General features: G+C 44.2%; 1 protein-coding gene across 3 annotated transcripts in view; it reads left to right on the top strand.

Annotated features, from left to right (window-relative positions):
- The window catches only part of PDZD2 (PDZ domain containing 2), a 201,973-nt gene that overhangs the window by 11,924 nt on the left and 170,083 nt on the right, over window positions 1-19,966 (top strand). For all 3 annotated transcript variants that reach the window (XM_059837120.1, XM_059837117.1, XM_059837119.1), the window contains exon 2: window positions 2,780-2,853. The gene's annotated coding sequence lies outside the window, so the exon portion shown is untranslated. The remainder of the gene's footprint in view (window positions 1-2,779; window positions 2,854-19,966) is intronic.

Consider the following 19,966-nt stretch of genomic DNA (forward strand, 5'->3'; position numbering starts at 1 on the left):
AGGGGTTTCATTTCGTGCCTACTTGGACTGCCAGAATAGGAGCAGGAGTCTGTAAACAGGCTGCCAGGAGCTAGACAGCAGTCACATCCCTGTGTTTGGGCAGTGCAGAGAGGGCAGGGTGCTGACAGGAGAAATGTGGAAGAGGAGAAGGTAATGAAGGGACAGCCCGGTTTGTGTGGGTGTGGGCATCGTGTCATGTGCTGGTCCCCTCCTGGTGTGGGCATGGGCAGCTTGTGGTGGCCATGGAGGCATTGGAGCTGTAGGAAAGTTTGATGGGAGCTCCTCTCCAGCCCCTTCCAGCACAGGAAATAATTTCAGTGGCTTGAGTGAGAAAAGGGCTGCTGTGACTGACGGGGCCAGGCCATCCTTGTGTGCAGAGTCAAAGCACATGTTAAGTTCAGCACCGGGAGATACTTGCAGGAAGGAGCTGAAGAAGAAAAAAAAAAAAAGCAGGAATAGAGCAGTGTTAATTTTTAAAATGAAATAATTCATTTGTGGTGCTGGCTGTTGAGGAGGCAAGTCAGATTAACTTTGTGGGGGGAAGAGGCTGCAGTGATCGAGTGGGAATTAAGAGAGCTTCAGTGGTGAGTGCTGGTGGTGTAGGTGGGGTGGGGGAAAGGCTGAATCTGATGGAACTTTCACAAGAAGAAGCTGCTCAGATGAGAGAGCTTACTTATGGGACACTGTGTTTAAGAAGAGGGGATGCTTTCAGAGGTGGTCCTAAAATGGGAAAAATACTACAAGCGAATATTGCAAGTGAACTTGTGTGTAAGGTGGTTGAGCCTTGGTATCCTGGAGATAGCAAATGGCTTGAGAGTTTCTTACGTGGTTTGTACTGCAAGTAAACCCCCTAAGGCAGACCCCTCTCTGTGCTTGTCACAAGTCAGTGTGGAGAAGGTGGGGACAAGGGCTGATGGTTGACATCTCTTGCTGTCTGTGGGCCTGGCGTCTGCAGAATAAACTCAGGTAGGCAGGGTTTGGATTACTGAACCCCAGAAAAATGAAATCTTTACTTTTGGCCTTGCTGTGACTCCATTTTGCTTGGTGCCCTAAAGAAGTACAGCACAAATGCCAAGGCATCTCATGTGAGCTTCTAAAAACCTTCCCAGGTACCACACCTGCACTTTATCTGCAAGGAATCCAGTTCCTGCAGCCTCCAGAGAAACAGTTCAAGGAAACACAAATGTTAAAGCCATTGTTCAAACACCTCTGCTCTGGGGTGGGTACCTAGTTTTAACTTCTCAAACAGCAAAGAGGTTCTTTGGGATGAGTTTGGGGGCCAGACTGCGAGGTGGGACACAAAGGCCACAGTGCAAACATTCACCCCAAAGAATGATGGTTATTGGGCCTGCCTTGTTAAAAACCAAGAAAAATGTTTGTGCCATGCTGTATTCCATCGTGGTTTTTGAAAATTAGCCTCATCAGAGGCAGCTTTTGATATATAATAAAAAAACTCTAAGCAACAAAGGAGCTTTAAAAGAAGCAAAGATTTGACATATTTGTTAATATTCAGGGTAGCAATGCATTAATTTTAAGGCATGCTTTTTTTTTTAATATAATGAGGGCACTAATTAAAATTAATCCATTTATAAATCTTTCCACATCCAGTTTAAAGTGTAAATAAAACATTTGCCTTGTCTGTCCCTTTTCTCATCCTGAGACAATATAGACCATGTAACTTTTAACTCTTTATGGTAATGAGTAGATAAAACTATCTTAAATGATTTGCTAAAAGATATAAAAATTGGTGGCACAGTGGACATAGCTTTTAAAGTGCAGGAAGGATGGCAGTGGAAATGTTGGGAGTGCTTCAAAATGGGTTTTAATGCTTACCTTTGGGATCTGCAAACCTGAGCAGTTTCTTGCCCTGGCTGTCTCCCTGTCCTCCATTCCCACCCCTTTCACAAAAATGAGCTGTCTGTTGGCTGCCTTCCTTGAGGTGCATTTTTCAGTATGATAATTTGCATTATAAAATACAAAGGGATGAATTTACTCCAGTTTTGCTCCCAAAGTCAGGCGGGATTTTAGAGTGAGGCTGGAAAAAGAGAGGTAGAGGACCAATCCATGAATATGCCATATTTGATTAATTTATGTGATTAAAAATTAAAAAAAAAAAAAAAAAAAAAAAAAAACTCGGAGGCTTATGGCAAAGAAACTCTTTGAAGTTTTATTTCTGTGACATGTGAGACTGCAGCATTGCCAATGCTGAAGGTATTTTTCTGTGCCTTGTTTAGAAAGGAAGCTAAACACGACCTTGGGCCTGTGATTGTTGGTAGCTCCTTAATGTATGTTAATTAGTAGACTGTGAGAAAAGTAGTACAGCTGCTCAGGGAACTATATATTCTAATTTTTTAATGTGTTCCAGATATTATCAGTTGTGCCTACAGATCTTTGGTGCAGTTGTGGCTGTGTGGAGGTTGCACGTGTCTGTGTACCACAGTAAGGCACTTGCATATAGAGTGCTGGCAAAACTGCTACCCCCTCCCACCCAAAAAAATCCCAAACAACCAAAAACCCCCTGTAGGTGATACTTCAAACTTTAACATGAGCTGTGTGTCTCTGCTTTGTCTCAGGCCATGCCAAAGTGAGGAGATAGCACAGAGCAGGTCTGTTGTGTGTGAGGATGCTCCCTTCTGCTTTCATATGCAGATTTTTAATAAAGCAAGTATGCATCTCTGCTTCTTGTCATTCCTGTCCCTCGGAAGTTTCATGTCCCTTGCTATCTTCTATCAGTTTTCTGCTCTTTGGTTTTGATGTCTGTTCTTTATAAATCTTCCAGCCTGAAATCTGCCCAGAACTGCCCCCAGTCTTCCTTGGCAGGACTAAAGCTCAGCAGCTGCAGACAAAGTGAAGGTAAGAGGAAAAAAATTGCAAATCCTGAGAGAAAAATATGCAAAGCAAAGTTATGCTGCCTTGGGAAGGGGCAGCTTGCTATGGGTCTCCTGCAGACAGAAGTGCTTGGTGGATTAGCAGATGGAGAGTTTAGATTGTTTTTTCCAGCAGTGTTTGCACTCTAAATATTTATCCACGGTGCACAGGATCATTGTTCCACCTTTCCAGAGAAGTTGTGCTCAGGTAGGGGGTTTGAGCCCCCCTTCCTCCCAAGGGTAATGGGATTTAGATTTGTGATAGCAAGTTTGTGGCTCTTAAACAAAGTTGCTGAGAAGGACTGTTTTAAGCTGTGCTGCTGGTAATCAGTCTGCTCTTGTGAAAGCATAAAGAGACAGATGTTGCAATGCAGGAGTTAAGGCTCCACTGGGTGTTTGCTTGAGGTGTTCTTTCTCCATGGGTGCTGTCATGGGACATGGGGGAGTTCAGGAGGACATGGCTGGACACTCACCCTCCTCATCTCCAGAAAATGAGAGGATTTCTCCCTGCAGAAAGCAACTTCTGCATGGTGCCATGGAGGGCTTTTTGTCCTGTATGCTCAATTTTCGGTTTTAAAGTGCTGTGCAAAATGACTTCTTTGCTTCCAGCTACAGATTCAGAACTGCAAACCACCCACCGTACAGCTGCTAATGCACAGATTATCTCCACAGCCAACAGCTTTAAGTAATCAAACAGAGATAATTTTACCTCTGTGACCCAACAAATAAACACCAGAATCAGGAAAAATCCTTTCGCCCACACAATCCTACCCAGGCTTTCAAGGGCAGAGTGAAGAGTTTCATCAGAGCCCACAGAGGTGTCAAGGTCACCAGGTTTGTCCCATCCTGGATCGATGGTGAGCTGGCAGTGCTGTGGTGTGGGGAGCTCTCAGGAGGTCATGATGCTCTGTAACCTGATGAGACCATCTCTTGCTGCTGCTTCTGCTGCAAAAGACATTAGATGAGTAGAGCATAGACTGGAAGTTGTGTTTGCAGTCCTGCTTTTACAGGAAAAACTGTGGTTTGGATAGGCTTTTGTTGATGACTTCAGCCTTTAACTTTCTGTTCTTTGGAAGAACACACATTTCTCACAGCTATCAGGGGTTTAGCACCATTAAGAAGACACAACTGTTACATATTGTAACATCGCATCTGTGGCTTCTTTCTCACTGACCCGTCGCCACCAGTGTTGAGAAAGAGAAGAATTGTAGCCCAGAAGTTATATCAGAAAACATTTTTTTGCGCTTTAAAAGTCTGTTTCTTTTTGCTTTTATTTCCCAGATCTGCTAATTGTGACCATTTTCTTAGAAATGAAGTCTTGGTGTTTCTTTAATTTTAGTAAATTCTCATTGCTCTGAGCTTTCCCTGCCCTTTCTCCCTTTGTTCTAGTAAACTCATTTCCTTATTCCTGTTATTAAGGATACTTAGCATATTGTCATTGGGAAACAGCACTCATTTCTTCATGGAAAGAAGCTGCTTAATGTTTCATGTGTTGCAGTGAATAATTAAATAAAGAAAAATATATTAGCTCACAAAACTTGTTGGCAGCTGAAAGGAAGAATGCATTTGCAGTCTGCTGGGGAAAAGTGACACTCCTGGCCTGGTGTCTTGAAGCACAAGGGTAAGGTTTAAAAGCGAATAGATCTGGCCTGACATTTAAAAAATCCAGATTTTTTGACTTCACATGCACTTATAGCATTAATCTTTAATTGTCATATTCTTGAGCTACTGGCTGTGAGATCAGACCCAGAATTGGTGGGGCTAAGGAAAACCAGGCTGGTAAGTGGAATGAAATGTCAGCAGGGACCACGACCTTGTGAACTGTCAGGGATGGAAAGGCTGTCAGCACTCAGGCAGGCAGGGGGCCTGGCAGCCTGACAGTGTATGGCACAAGCAGTCTCCATGTAAATAAGGGGTTTTATTGCCCTTCATAGTCCTTTTCATCCTTCCTGGGCTCTACAGTCATTGTGCCTTTCCTTTTGATTTTATAACACATTTTGAAACACAACTGTTGGGCACTGCAAAAGTGGGGTGAAAGACTGGGCAGATGGGACTTCTGTGCTGGGAGAAGACTGACTGCTCCCAAATGATCTAAATGAGCCATGGAATTTTTTTCTTTCCAAATGAATCCAGAACTGAGCTGTAGTTTCTCAGTGACCTTTGCAGTTTTACAAAATGAGATCAGACACTTGCCATCCTCATGGCCAAGAGAGCCTTGTTCTAACAATAATTCAGGGCCCAGTTACAAATTGGGATCTGTGCTGAGTGTCTTTTTCTTTACCTCTTCCCATCTAGTTTTTCCTCTCACTGCACATATAATCTCAAATGGATAACATGCTTCAGTAGAATTTGCTGAGACCAGAGACTGAGACTAGTGTGGAGCAGGAGCTGCCTGTGCCATTGCACATCCCTTTGGATCTGGTTAGTGTTGGTCTCATCAGCTCAGGTAGGGGCCTTTGTGCTCTTTTTCTGGCCCTGTCTGCTGACATTTGGAGTCTGGATCCCATAATTTCTGTCTGTATCGTGCAATTGCCTTTTGCATTTTCTTTTCTGTATGTGACCTGCAGCTCTGGCTGCAGTGGGGACACGGTGAGCAGGACTGCAGGGATGGTGTGGATCTGGTGTGCTTGATTCTCACCAGAGCGACTGCTCAACAACCCGAGAACATCTCGCAGCCCTCCAGCCTTCACGTGCTCTGCTGCTCTGCCAGTGTGACGGGCCTGACCTCTGCTCAGAGTGAGAGATTGGGTCCAATTCAACTTCTACCAATGTGGGGAGAGGCCTAGGGAGCTGTTGCAGCAACCTGAAGAGTCTCCAAAATGAGGAGAAAGGGGACATTTTATTTCAAAAAAAACACTTAGAAATTCTTGTCAAGGGTTGCGCTGAACCAGTGCTATTAACTCTTTTCTGGCTTAGCTAAGTACTGCTGAAGTTGTGACCTTTTAGATCATGTCCACCAGTTCTTCTCTTTAAATTGAAAGACTCTGCACTGAATGGCTCATACTTGGTAAGAGAGATACAGAAAAGATGAGAAAAAGTTTAAGAGGAAATGTGGTTTTTAATTACCATTTCCTGCACCTCATCTTTGATAGCTCATCAGCTTGTGATGGGCTATATGGCAGAGAGGATAGAGAGGCAGAGAGGACAGTGCCATTTAAAATGTGCTTCTTATTTCACTGGCTTAGACCTTTCCTGTAGACTTGATTCAGCAAGGTAAATAACCACACACCTACTTTGAATTGCATGAATACTACTACTGAAATTAGCGACACTCTTCCTGCGGTTCATTTAGGATGCATGGTTGCAGCTGACCCAATTCCTGCTGAAATAAGTGGAAGAATTTCCCAGTACTCTATAAACCCAGGTCAGGTCCTAAATCCGCTTAACTCTTTGAGTGCCTGCACTGCTGTCTGCTTACCACAGTGTCATGGTTTGGGAGTGGTACAAATGCTGGCATGCATTGCATTGACCCGAATTTTTTCTGTAAGGTGCACCAAAAGAGGAGCTCTCCTCAGCCCCAAACACTCTGCAGTTCATCTTCTGATGCTGCTCTGTGTCACTATGTAAGTCCTCCCCTGCCTTCACTACTCTTGTTTTCATTCAGCAGAATCTGCATCTTCCCTCTGCAGGAGTAACAAGCAGGAGGGGTCACTGCACTCGAGAGTCAGTAGGAAGGCAATGGCAGCCAGACCCGGAAATCCAGTAACCCTGGTACCACTGACCTCAGGATTAAACCCTGCTCACTGAAACATGAGCCCTGACTGCCAAATTGCCCGTGATAAGCTTTAAAGAACTGGGAATAAAACCATGCCTGCATCTATTTTCTTTGCAGCAACTTTTTAGCTGGAGGCTCATAACTGGCGGCATCAATGTGAATAGAGAGCCCCCACAAGAGACCTGGCAGCACTCAGCTGTGCTCCAGGATCCCATTCTTGGGGTTTTGTTTGTTTGTCGTCTGGATTAAGGGGATTAAAGAATTAACCTTTGTACAGCCTTTCAAATAATAACTTGTTTGTGCTCGTACTGCATATCAGGGAAGGATTCCCCTCCCGCCTCCTGATTTTGTGATACAAGTGAAGATCTGAGAGTGGTCAGGCTCATGTAAAATTGTGTCTTGTGCTTTGATCCCTCCTAAATTCGGCTCAGTGCTCTGTTCTCTGTTTTGTGGTGTTGCTGGGACCAGGGTAGGGTACTTGCTTCAGACCTCTATCCCAGGAGCTGGGAGCTGTCATGTTAGTGGGGGGTCACAGTCTAAGCTGCCAGATCCTCGTCCAGCTGCTGCGCCTCTGGGCTGCGTTTTTTGTAATCAGAAATAAAATTCATGCTGCCAGATGGGACCCTGCTGCATGTCAGTCTGTCGCTGGCTGGCTGTGGCCATTCCTTACCTCCTGCTCCGGAGTGGCTTTTCTAAACAGGTTTCAGAGGTTTGTAGTTCTCACTGCAGCCCTCTGAGTGAGTGACACTGTCTTTTTTGAGATTCTTTTGGGATTTTTTGGGGGATTATTCCAACAGTGACTAAAATTTTCAAAAGCATCTAAGTGATTTAACAAATTTATTGGCATGTGTGAAAACAAGACTAAGGAAGACTTGAGAGCTGTATTTAGCTTGAACATTTTTCTTCTACTCCCTGTGCATATTCCACATGCAATTAAGGGAAGACCGAAGGCGACTTTTGGGACCAGCTGGTCCCACCTGCAGGTACATCATCTGCAGGCATGGCCAGTACTTGCTTTCCTCAATATGGTGCAACACCTGCATGGTCTGAGAGATGCCCAGGAGACAGTCAGGCAGACACAGAGATGTGGGTGGCCCTGGCTTCAAGATTCTGTCCTTTGCACTGCTTCCTTGCAAATAGCACTGAACCAAGAGACACTGTATGTGGGGGTGGGAGTTTCAGGGACTGGATTTTTTGGGGATGGGAGTCCTTGGATGGAAGTGTGTGAGGAAAAGGCATTCCTCTGGCAGTTTTCCCCCTGGCAAGGAGGCTGACCTGCCTGGTTCCCTCATGGGTAAAAGCAGCTCAGTCTTGTGAGTGCTGTTCCTGGAGGTGTGGCAGTGCCATAGATTCCAGTAGATGCTACTGTCAGCATGGCACTCTGCAGACACTTGGCGGGGGGGGGGGGGGAAATCTGTAATTTTGGCTTTTCCTGTTCTCAATGGCCTGGATGTAACAAGGATGATACAACTTTATCACCTGGATCAGGTAACAGCTTTCCCATCTGGAGTGTCATCACATTCGGTAACTGTTGCCCCCTCCAGCAAACTACAGCTCTTTTCTAGATAGAGCAGCCAGTGTAAATAGTAATTTAAAAGCTACAATACCTAGAAAAGCCATGGATTTACAGGTCTGTATCCAAGAGTCTCTACATGAGTGACCACTGCTTTTCCTCCAAAGACAGCACAATACTATGTTAGGCTCTAACAAAGGTTGTTACCATCAAGGACTTTACTCTAGGGAAATAGCTCTTAAAATAACTGCCTCAATATTGCCTAAAAATGTACTTTAAAGAGAATCCTTAATCAAAGTGATGTAACAACAGGAGTATTTACTTTTCTACTCGACCCTGGAACAGATAAATCACAGAGACTTAGCCATTTTCTGTATTTTAGAGGGAATTCTATCTTGCAAGAAATTTGTCCTACCCTACTTAAATTTAGAAGATGTGAGTCCCCTTGTGTCTTCTGCACAGCAAAGGGAATACAGACTGAGCTTGAGCAATACATGTTAAATTTGCCAGCAGTTCTCCACTGCAATAAATACCTCTTGCAACACAACACTGAAATCTGTGGATTGCAAGCCTGTGCTTTCTGGAGTATAATATACTTCATCCACTCCACCAAATGCCCATAAGGAAATTGTAAGTGAAATTAAACCACAATATATGAGAGTGAACTTGCACAGACAGTTCATTTAGGACAAAAGCACCTCATTCTGCCTCCTGACTGTACAATTTTCAGAAGCAATTCACAGCAAGTACGTAATAGTCACATAAGTTGGGTTGGACATTAAGCTATGTGGTGGGTAACATGAAGAAATAGATGGAAATGTGGTTACAAATTTGAAACTTTATCTTTGGAAACTCTGTGTAGCATTTTTGAGAGCTCTACTTGACCTACAACTGCTGGGTAGAGGCAGTAAAAGTGATATAAAGGCAGTGAAAATGAATTAATTTGAAAAGTCTAAGTGAATATTAATAGGACCTGCTATATTCAACAATTTGCAAGCGTGTCTGGCATTTATAGATGAACTGTGCTGTTTGTTACATATTACATTAAAGAAGAATCCTGAACCAACATATCAAAATGTCAAACTAACACAGCATTTTTCTTTGATCTCCTTTTTTGTTAAAATGAATTATTGATAGCCTTTTCCGTGGCTGACAGGAGAGATTTCTGATTTTTATTTGTGTACTAGATCAAACCTCCTATTCCTTCTGTAGACAGAGGTCTTTACAACATCTAGATATGGTATGTGCAATTGCAGACTTCAGATTCTTTCTAGCAGGGAATGTTCTCCCCACCCATCCCGTGCTGCTGTGATTTCTTAAGCTGATATTTTCTTTGGACGTCTTTGAGCAAATACACAGCCCACCCTGGAGCCAGCGGTCAGGACGAGGGTGCAATGGCTTTGTGTGGGCCCACAGACCACAGTGGTGGTGGGTGTGCAGCTCCACAGAGGGATCTGGAGCTGGTTTCCCAGGATCTCTGGAGAAAAACCTGTTTGTCTTTTCAGAGATGAGGCTTGGAGAAGGTGTTTTCCAGAGTGAGGTTAGATTTATGCCAGGTTTCAGAGAGATGGGGTGCATGGTTCTGGGAGGTTTTGGTGGTACCAGAGGATAACAACACCCATATTATCCACCAGCACCTGGTTTGGACATCAGTAAAGCCTTGGTCACTGCCAGAGCTCTCAGCTGCTCCAAGTTTTGTGGTTTGCAAAACTCTGTCCAAATGTCGAATTATAGTTCCAGCTGCTTAAGGATCCACCTCCCTCCTGGAACTTGGCAGCCCCCAAACCCTTTTGCTGCACTTCACCTGCAGATGCAGAAGTGGTTTTGGCTTGTTTTCTTTTAAGGTCAGAGGATTCTGTCAGAGAAACAAAGCTTCCTCCTCATGGTCTTCTGTTTATCCTGTTTAGCATTTTTAATTGCATCCAAAAGATGGTGCTTGAGTTTGGCAGCTGTTGGGGCTTTTCCTCCAACATCTCTGGGTTTATTCAGGCACAAGAAAGGATTGTGCAAATTGTAGCCATAAGGCTCATGAAAGATTTTAGATTTGCATGGATTTAAATTGTTTCACTTGGTTTAAGTCAGAATAAATTGACTGGAAATGTGGATGAGGGTGGCCCTAGGCAGAATGCTGCATGGAGGACAGAGGGACACACTTATCTACTTATACTCCCCCATCCCCAAATGTGTTTCTATTGCCTGCATCCCGTTACAGATTTGAGAAACACATTTCCCTCCCTGCAGCTGTGGAATGGGGGACCAGCAGCCCTTGTCTTTCTGTGCCTCCAAGGAGATGCAGAGCCTGTGAGTGCCTTTCCCTGCCTTCTGCTGTCTCTCAGCCAGCAGGTCTGCTAGCTTTCTTCATGCTTTAATCAGGTTTTTTCTCCCCGTTCTGCTGACCCAGTTTAGGCTCTTTGAAGGCACGGCAGAGCTCCCCGGCGGCTGCGGCTCTGCCTCGGGGGGACGTGGATGGGCGGCGGAGCTGAGCAGGCGAAACGGCAGCAGCAGCACTCAGCCCAGGGGAGGAGGGTGCTTTTGGAGGTGTAGGTCTCCTTGGTTTGCTCCCCTGGGCGCATCTGGGTGCATGTTTTTCTCTCTTAACTGCTGCATATGGTGTGCTGTTTTCTGTTTTGTTGTTGGTGTTTTCTTGGTTGTTTTTTTGGGTTTTTTTTTTGTTTTGTTTTTTTGAAAAGGAGGTTTCAGTTCAAGGCTGCTGGAGCAGTCTGCAGTGGGGTTTCAGACACGCGTGCTCACACTTGGTGCCTTAATAGCACCTGACATAACCTGGTCACAGACACAAGCCAGGAAGATTATCCATCCCCCACCGCTGCTCCGTCCTCTCTCCTGTCCCCTTTATGTAGGGCACCCTGTATCTCAGGCAGCATCCCCTGCCTGAATCCCTTGAGGAGCCTGAGGGGAGCCCCTCCCTGCCTCCCCTTTTTATCCTGGGGTCTCAGTTTCGTGTTCAGGTGCTGAATTTGTGGCTCTTTTCTCTGTGTGTGGGTGGGGATGCCGGCTTTGCTCCGACTGCACAGGGATGATTGCAGCTCTGCAGTAATAATTACATGAGCCAGGCTGAGGAGTGATGGTAGGGGAGAGGTTCTGCGTGGTGGGATGACTCAGGGGTGGGATGACGCAAGCCTGGGCCCTGACTTTCTCTTTGCAGGCTGCAGAAACTTCTCTCCAAAAAGCTGGTGTCTAGGTGGGGAGTGATTTACCACGTGGCTGCCAGTATCCATTCTCTCTGCTTGGCACTGGCCCCACTTGTTACTGCAAAGGCCTACAGGAAAAGCATGAGACCATTTGTTTTCATGGTTTTTGTTGGTATTTGGTGGTTTCCTGCCTGGCTGAAGGATCTCAGGTGGTGTAGGAGGAAAATAAGGACCTGTCCTCGTAAGATGCTGTTTGTGATGAATTCCCTGACAGTTTACTTTTTGGAACTTTTATTACAAATTGATTTTATTTCATCCCATGCCCCACTAACCAAGAAGAGTAATTTTGGCTTGCATCCAGATTTACTTTAACCTGCATAGACATTTAACTTGTGTAGACATTCTTTGGGGTATCAGAGGGTCTTCAGAATAAATCTGGTCTGGTGCTGTGGCAGTGCTTTGGCTTATCCTTGCTGACCTTTCAGCACAGGAGACACCACTTTGTGTTTCCTTTGCCATACCTATGGTTCTTTCATGGCTGGTAGGTTAAATCGTGGGCAGGAGGTCACCCAGATGGGGACTCCTGGTAGCTGCCCTTCTGTTAGCACTCGTGGTCTCGCCCTGCTGCACACTGTTTCTTGGTTTGTGGCCGCACTGCCGAGACTGTTCATAGCCCATCCCTCCTTCTCCTAAAGGCTTCTTTAGGTCCAGGCACTCAACCTTGTAAAAAATGGCACAGAAAGATGCACTTCTGGGACTGCCTAGTGGTTGGCAGGTAGAAACCAGCTTGTTCCAACTGAGGGCATTTCCCACATGAGTGCTTTGCTGTTCAGGCTCTCTGTGTGGACAGTTGTGTGCAGGAGATGCCATCCCCGTGTATTAGAGCAGAAAGTGCTTTTGTATCTGTTGCACAGATGATGTATTCTTATTTTGTGACCTCTCTTTTTGCCTGTCCCTTGTCTTCTCATACATCTTCATAGGGGCTAATTTTAAACACTGGACCTCTTTCTTCTAAATTCTGTTGCTGGTTTTCTCATGCATATTTGTTATTCAGTGAATAAAGCAGGGAACTTCTGAAAATTAGTGTGAGTTGTATTTGTTAAAGTGGGTAGGTAGTGGCTCTGGAAGTTTTCCCACAGGGTTATTTTGGTCCTGGCCCTCAGGAGCTGAGCTGCTGGCAGGGCTGGGCTGTGCCAGGGCGCCTGGTGGTTTGTGGTACACACGCAGGCTCTGCAGCAGACCCCTGGCTTCATCTTTCACTTGAGATCGTGCCAGGATTTAAGCTCTGCAATGAAAGAAAGTGCAAAAACCCTTCTCCATACACATGGTAGTAATACTTTGAGTATATTTATAGAAAGGGCTGGTATTTTTTCCTGTTGGTGTTAAATTATGGTAAGAAGGATAGAAGTGTTACTACAATGCAGTTCTTCATCTCCTCAGAGCATTTATTCTCTGTTGTGTAGCAACTCTGTGTGATAATGATGTTGTATGGTCATTTTTGTATCATTGCTCTCCTGTGGTCTAGGTCTTGGAAACCCCTCTGTGCCACCACATTGCTTACCTGAGGGATTATCAGTGGGGTTTGTGTGTTTGTCACACAGGTTTGAGAGTTGTGTGGGGCTAAGGCAGAGGTAGGACATGGCATTGATTTTGGACTGATCCTGTGTGGACTCAAGCAGAACCAAGCCCTGAGACCAGGTGCTTTGCACTGCCTCCACAGCAGAAGAGAATAGTAGGAGCAGCTCAGCTCTTCTGCCAGTGTGCTAGTGCTTTAATTTTCAGTAATTTCTCCAAGAATCAGCTGTTCATATTTTTTTTCCCCCTGTGCAATGGCTGACTTCTTAAAAGCAGAGGCTTGATTTCTTGCAGGCTGTGTTTTCTGTGGTTTTATTAATTTAATCAGTATACAGGAGTGTGTATATATGTGCTGTCACTTGACCAAAAATAAATGCTGTCAGAGCTTTTGCTCCTGCATTCAGGGCATAAAATCTGGCAGTGCTTTGAGCAGCTCAGGTAGCCTTCACACTGATGAATAGAAAAATCTGGTCAATTGTTCCTTCAAAAAGCTACCTTTCTTTTCGAGCAGCTCAGACATGCACTCAGGTATATAATACAGGCAGCAGAACTGAGCTGAAATTAATCCAGTCTGTAGTTCCTACAGTGACAAAATGTCTGGAAAACTTCATAGCAGGTTGCCCCAAGATGGCACTCTGTGTGCATGTCATGCTAAAATAATCTTATGGTTGTGAAAGACCATCTTTATGCACTGCATATGTCTCTTCCTGGAGAGCTAAGGTACAAGCCAGAGGTGACAGACATGCAGCAAATATTGTCACCCAGCCCTTGAGTGATGGTCAGTGAGGGCATCAGGAGCATTGTCAGAGGTGATGCAGGCAAAGATGGGAGGATCACAGCGGAAAGGGAACTAGTGGTTTGTGACCAGAACATGACCTAATATGTTTTTATCCTTTTACATGCTTTTTTTGTATTGATAAGGTGGTGTAATTCCCAGATATACATAATATTTCATGCAATTGTTTTGCTATTCCTTTATCTCCTCCGGTGCAGGGTACAATTCTTTGACTGGGAGACAGTCATGCCCTAAGCAAAATCTGACTGCTGAGGAAGCAGCATTTCCAAGGGGTAGGTCCAAAATAATAAAATAATTTCCTCTTCTTTTGACGGTGGAGAAAGTGCTGAAATATTAAAAAAAAAAGTGACAGGATGGAGGGGAAAATGTGGTACCTTAACTTTAGGTTAGAGATGATAGGATCATTGTTTGGCTTGAGTTGGAATGGACCTTAAAAATCATCTCGTTCCAACCCCTCTGCCCTAGGCAGGGGCACCTTTCCCAAGAGCAGGTTGCTCAAGGCCCCTTCCAGCCTGCCCTTGAACACTTCCAGGGATAGGGCACCCAGAACTTCTGTGGGCAACCTGTGCCAGATGCCTCACCACTCTAACTGAACAATTTTTTCCCAATATCTAATTTAAACTAAATCTTCTCTTTTCAGTTTGAACCATTTCCACTTGCCCTGTCATTCCAGGCTGTTGTAAATAGTTCTCCTCCATTTTGTTTGCTCCCTTCAGGTACTGGAAGGCCACAATAAGATCTCCCTGAAATGTTCTCCTTTCCAGGCTGATAAACCCCAATTCTCTCAGCCTTTCCTCACAGCAGAGGTGCTCCATCCCTCTGATCATCTTGGGGGCCTCCTCTGGGCTGACTCCAGCAGGTCCCTGTCCCTCCTGTGCTGGGAGCCCAGAGCTGGATGCAGTGCTCTAGGTGGGTCTCAGCAGAGCAGAGCAGAGGGGCAGAATCCTCTCCCTGCCCTGCTGCCCACGGGGCTCTGGATGCAGCCCAGGACATGTTTGGCTAAATTTTGGAAATTCTTAAGCCCAAGGGGATTAGCCAAATTTATATTTTAATGAATGGAAGATTGTCAAATATGTTTAACTTTGTTTGGTGTCTTAGGTAGATTGTGAGGGACTTTTTTGCTTCTCCTTGCGGAGTAATATTTGTGATTCTGCTTTAATGTTTTTCCTTGTCTATCCAAAAAACTGGAAAAGAAAATTTAAAAATAATAAAAGTTTTCTCCTTATTCAGTTCCTCTGTAGCTGTCATTTATAATTCTTTAATGATGTACATGCTTTGAATAAACCATGTATTTCAAAATGGTTTGTAGAAGGAAAAAATCCTTTCACACTTTCGCATTGTATTCTTACAATAACTTTTAACAACCTATGATTGAAAATTTGTCTCCATTTTGAAACTTTCTGTAATGGACTGCGATAAAATCTAATTCTGCACTTCACATACTCCATGGGCCAAACAGATCCTTCATTTAATTAATTCCATTAAGCGGGTTTTGCAGAGAAAGGAGTAATTTACAGGAAGCTCTTGGCCCTGAACCCCCTTCCAAGAGACTGGCAAATTAGGAATGGCACAGGGATGTGGCAGTGGGTGAAGCGTCCTTCTCATGGGTGGAAGGTGAAGCCTTGAGGGGTGGGCTGTTTTCTGGAGCACAGGGATGTTACCCAGCAGTGCTGCTGCCCTCTGAGCCCGCTCAGGTGCTCGCCCCCCGCTGCCTTGGCGTGTCACCCGAGGGACGCTGCCTGCGCTGATGCAGACACTGATTGTGCTGCTCCACGGCCTTGGCAGCGCTCACCAACCTGGGTTTGATGTGGCATGACAGGACACCAACTTCTGCCCTGGCAGCGAGGCTGTTCAGGTGCCGAGCAGCCTGCCAGGGTCTCCCAGGACGCTCGAGCCGTATCCGTGCGTAATGGCCTCGTGCAGTTCAGTGGAGCACGCTGTCTGAGATGCAAGTCGAATTTCAGAGCAGGCTTGTTTCCCTCCCCTCCCTCTCCCTCCACCAGCGTCCCTTTCACCAGCACAACGGGATGTCTTCCTGCTTCCCCATCGCTCCCAAAAACACACAAGCCCTCCTTCCTGCGTGGTGTAACTAATCTGGTTTGCTGACTGAGATCTGCCGGGGCCTTTAAAGTGATGCCAGCTACTCTGTACTCAGTGTAGCATGGCAGCATTTCAGAGTGAAGCTAAAAATCCAAATCCAATAAGCAAGGAAATAACCATAAAGAAGAAGCCCTGATTTCCATTCTGTCCATCAGCTTGCTGCCTGATGGGGCAGCTTTGCACTAAAAGTTGGCCATGGACCATATGTTAGAAGTATGAAGACCTCTTTTTTCCTACTTTTTTCCTCTTTAAGCTCAAATCTATGAAGAGATGCATTTTTTAAAATCCTATAGGGAAATCACATTATTTTCAGGGATGAGCTCTCAGGCAGTTTGGATTCCTTTTTCTCTCTGTTGGGATTAGCAAACAGCAGCAAAACTCACACTTCTCTTCCTAAATCCCCCTTCAAAATGGAAGGAAGGTTACCCAAGCTCAGGTTTTGTTCTTTTGAGATTTACCTGAAAGACAGTTTCAGTGAGGGGGTTGTGATCCTGTAAGGTGCTGGCTTTCATGAAAATTAGCAGAACAATTTTGTGAAAAATATTTGCATTTCAAGCGAATGCAGATTAGTAAGACTTTTATGGTGAAAAAGACTTTTATGGTTTTGTTAAAAAAACAGGTTAAATGATTTCTTGTTTGTTAAGTTTGTGGAGAGAAGATGACTTTTCAAAAAAGCATTAAAGAATCTCCAAAACTACAGAACCTCATGTGGGGGAACAGGATATGACAAAAATCCAGAGTAATGGGGGCACCATCCACAGTGCCAGAATGGGTCCTGGAAGCAGGGGAATGCTTGCTTTTGGAAAAGAATGGAACAGGTGCTGGAAACTCTGTGGCTCTCTAAAATGGCAGAGTGATGTTCTCTTCTGCCAGAGCATTCCAAGGGAAAACTGTTCTTATATGGTTTCATCAGGCCAATTTTAACTTCTATTTTATTTTTATTGTACAAGACAAATAAAGAAATTTGCCAGTGTAGGGAGGATTAAGAGTGGATAATCCATTTTTGTGACTCATTCTGATAAGAAAAGAGCCCATCAACTCCCTGTAGCCTTGCATCTGAAGACAGTTGCTGACAGATTGCACAAAATATGTCCCTGCATTTTTAGGACCCTGAGACAGCATCTTGCAAGCAGATAAAACCAAATAAAACCTGACAAACCATCTTTGTACTGGAGAGATGAGAGGAAAAATGCAGATACTTTATGTTAGAGGATTTGAATGTGAAGCTATGAAGAAGGGCATTGAGTTATAGCTTAAACTCCTTAAATGTTCTCTTGAACATGAAGGATCCCAGTTAATTAAAAGTTATTGCATAACTGCTGCTGGGGAGTGAAAAGTTTATTTTTAATTATACTGTCTTACATAATGGTTACACGATGACAGAGGCAGAGAAAGCGATTTAAGTATACTTTTTTATTACAGTGAAATTAAAAAGTGAGGTGTTGATGCATTAATTCATCCTTGACTTGTCCCTGGATCTGTTTCATGATCTCTGCTTCAGCACGCAGTTTTTGAGGACAGTGTCTGTTTGTTCTGGACTTGTACAGCCCACGGCTGTGATGATGACTTCTTGAGCATGGTATTCATCAGGATAATAAATAATCTTGTCCACTTTCAGCTTCTCCTTTGATCTTAGAATGTTTTGGCCAGCAGACTGGTACACATGCATCTGTAACTAATATGCCAACAAATCACATCTATAATTTATTGTAATCGTGGAAAAACTATTTCAGCTGGATGATTTCTTAAGTAATTTATTTAACTCTGGTTATAGGACTGTATTTTCTGCCTTGATACAAAGAACTGTTGGCTTTAAAAGCTGAGCATGCAACAGTACAATTAAGTATTTTATTTTAATGAGAAACAGCATCTACAGAAATGTAGCAAACACAGAAAGGGAAAGTAAGATAGAGGGGAACTGAATATTTGTGTGTAACATAAGTAAAAAAGAGTCTTGTTTTCTGTCTAACTTAAAAATATCTCCTATGAAATACTCCCTTCCCTCTTTGAAGTCTGCGTGTGCCTTGTCAGTGTTTGCCAGCCCTGGAGAGGTACCCCTGTGGGGATTTGGGTCATGAGAACTTTCCTTGCCTCTGCATGCTCAGGGAAGGGGCTGCTGGAGGCAGGCAGGCTCTGGTCCAGCCCCTGCTCCATGTACAGCCCCTCTGTGGGGCCTTGGTGGCTGAAACGTTGTGTCCTGAAGTGTAATGTTCAATTTATCTCAACAAAATACTCGTCTGGAGGGACCACCACCAACTGATCAAGCTGAAGAAAAAACAGATAGGAAAACCTCAGCTTGCAGAGTGGTCCTAGGTTCACCCTTGTTAGAGTTTAAAAGGCTTATTTCTGGCCATGAACAAACTACTGTCCCTTTACTTCTGCTTTTACAAGCACCTTTCCTGCAAAAGGACTCATGATGATGATTATTGCTGAGCTGGCCTATATTGTGTAGGGTTTTTAAGCTAAATTATGATAGACACCATAATAGCTCTAAGGAAATCTGGTGTGAGACTCCTCTGCTTTAAGGCCATGGCCTGCCCTTCCCCCTCTTCAAATTCTGTAATTTCTTGAAGTGCCTAAGAATTTTTTGAGTTGTAGAGGACAAGCTGGAATTGCTTTACCCCCTGACTTAATGGGGCTTTGAACAGAATCTTATGGCTATTGAGTATTTCTGACAAAGTCTTGTCAGAGGTTTAGAGCTTGCTTTGTAAATGCTTTTATTAATTAATGTCTGCCTCTCCTTCATGGCCTTGGCTATTATTTTTTTTTTATGGAAGCCATCACAAAGGGTTTAATTGCAGTGATTTTTAAATTATTTTGTCTTAGAAGCGTTTGTCAGGGAAAAAGCATGTGAAATTGAATGGATGTAAAAATTAATAACATCAGATCCTTTCAATAAAAGGGAATTAATGCAATGAAGATGTGCAATATCAGATTGTATCTATGAGGTCAGATATGCAGAGATCCCTGTCTGAGGTACATGAAATCATGAATTTAGAGGGAATGACAATATTGTTTGTTGTTGATGTTACAATATGCTTTCATCCTGTTGTTTGGTGGGGTGGTTAACACTCAGAGGTACCCTGTGCCTGGTGTTATCATGCATCTGTATGAACAGCAGGCTTGTGCACTGCCCTTCCCTCTCATGGTTGTCCAGCTATCTTCAATTGTCATCTAAGTATAAAGCCCGAAACTCAGTAATTTGATTGTTCATTTGTAAGCTTCTTATGTAAGTGTGTGCTTCTTATGTCCTTTAGAAGGGCTTAATTAAACTCTTTTTGGGTAGCTGGAAAAAGTAGGACAGGAAGGTAGGATGTCAAGTAACTCTTCAAACCAGTCTGATTTCCCATGACCAGAGTAGGTCCTGGAAACCCTGGACTGGGATTAAGATGCCTGCATGATTTTGAATGCTAGAATCCTGCATCTTTGTTTTGGCAAATATCAGGGATATATGGCATATTGTTTATCATAATTTTCCTTAAATATTAGTGGGGAGTGAGTGCCAATTGTAAAACTGAAAGAAGAGGCTTAATGGAGAGGCACTGAGGCCAGAGATGGTGTTGGGGGTGGGACTTGATAGGTGGAGTGGTTCAGCTCCACATCCTCAAACTCCAGAAACATGCCGTCTGGGGAAGGCATACAAAGGAGCTGCAGCAAGCAGCAAATAACCCCATCTGTGCCCTGGGAATACATAATGGTGTGCATTTGGTGTTAGATGCAGCATTTGGACAGGATGGGGATGCAATAAAAGACTGCAGAGAGCAAATACTGCTGAGCCCTGACAAGCCTCATCAGTTGGCCAGCACACCAGAACCATCACCTTCTCAAAGGCACTTTGCTTTTTCTTTCCTCTTTGTTAATTAGATGCAAGAAAAGAGTAAGTCTGTTTTAAACACTGGCTTACTGAGCTCAGCCCTGAAAACTGAAATCTGTCTGCAACTGGGAGTTGGCTTCTGCTCCATGGTTCTCTGAGCAGCTCTTCAGCTGCTCACTCTCTCAGCTGGTTTCCCTGGGGTTTGGCTGAAAATCCTCTGCTGCTGCTGCCTCCTTGTGCCTGTGTGCATCCCAGGGGGAGGCAGTCGGTGTCCTGCTTCCTTTCTGGCATTTTCACATGGGAGGCTTGTAAGTTTTAGATCAACCAGAAACCAAGACAGGGTAGAACTTAGATTCACTTGAGAGGGTTTCTTTTTTTTTTTCTGTTTTTTGTTGGGTTGGTTTTGTTTTTTGGTTTTGGTTTTTTTTGAGGGGGGG

Source organism: Haemorhous mexicanus, chromosome Z (genome assembly GCF_027477595.1).
Source record: "Haemorhous mexicanus isolate bHaeMex1 chromosome Z, bHaeMex1.pri, whole genome shotgun sequence".
Taxonomy (NCBI): Eukaryota; Metazoa; Chordata; class Aves; order Passeriformes; family Fringillidae; genus Haemorhous; species Haemorhous mexicanus.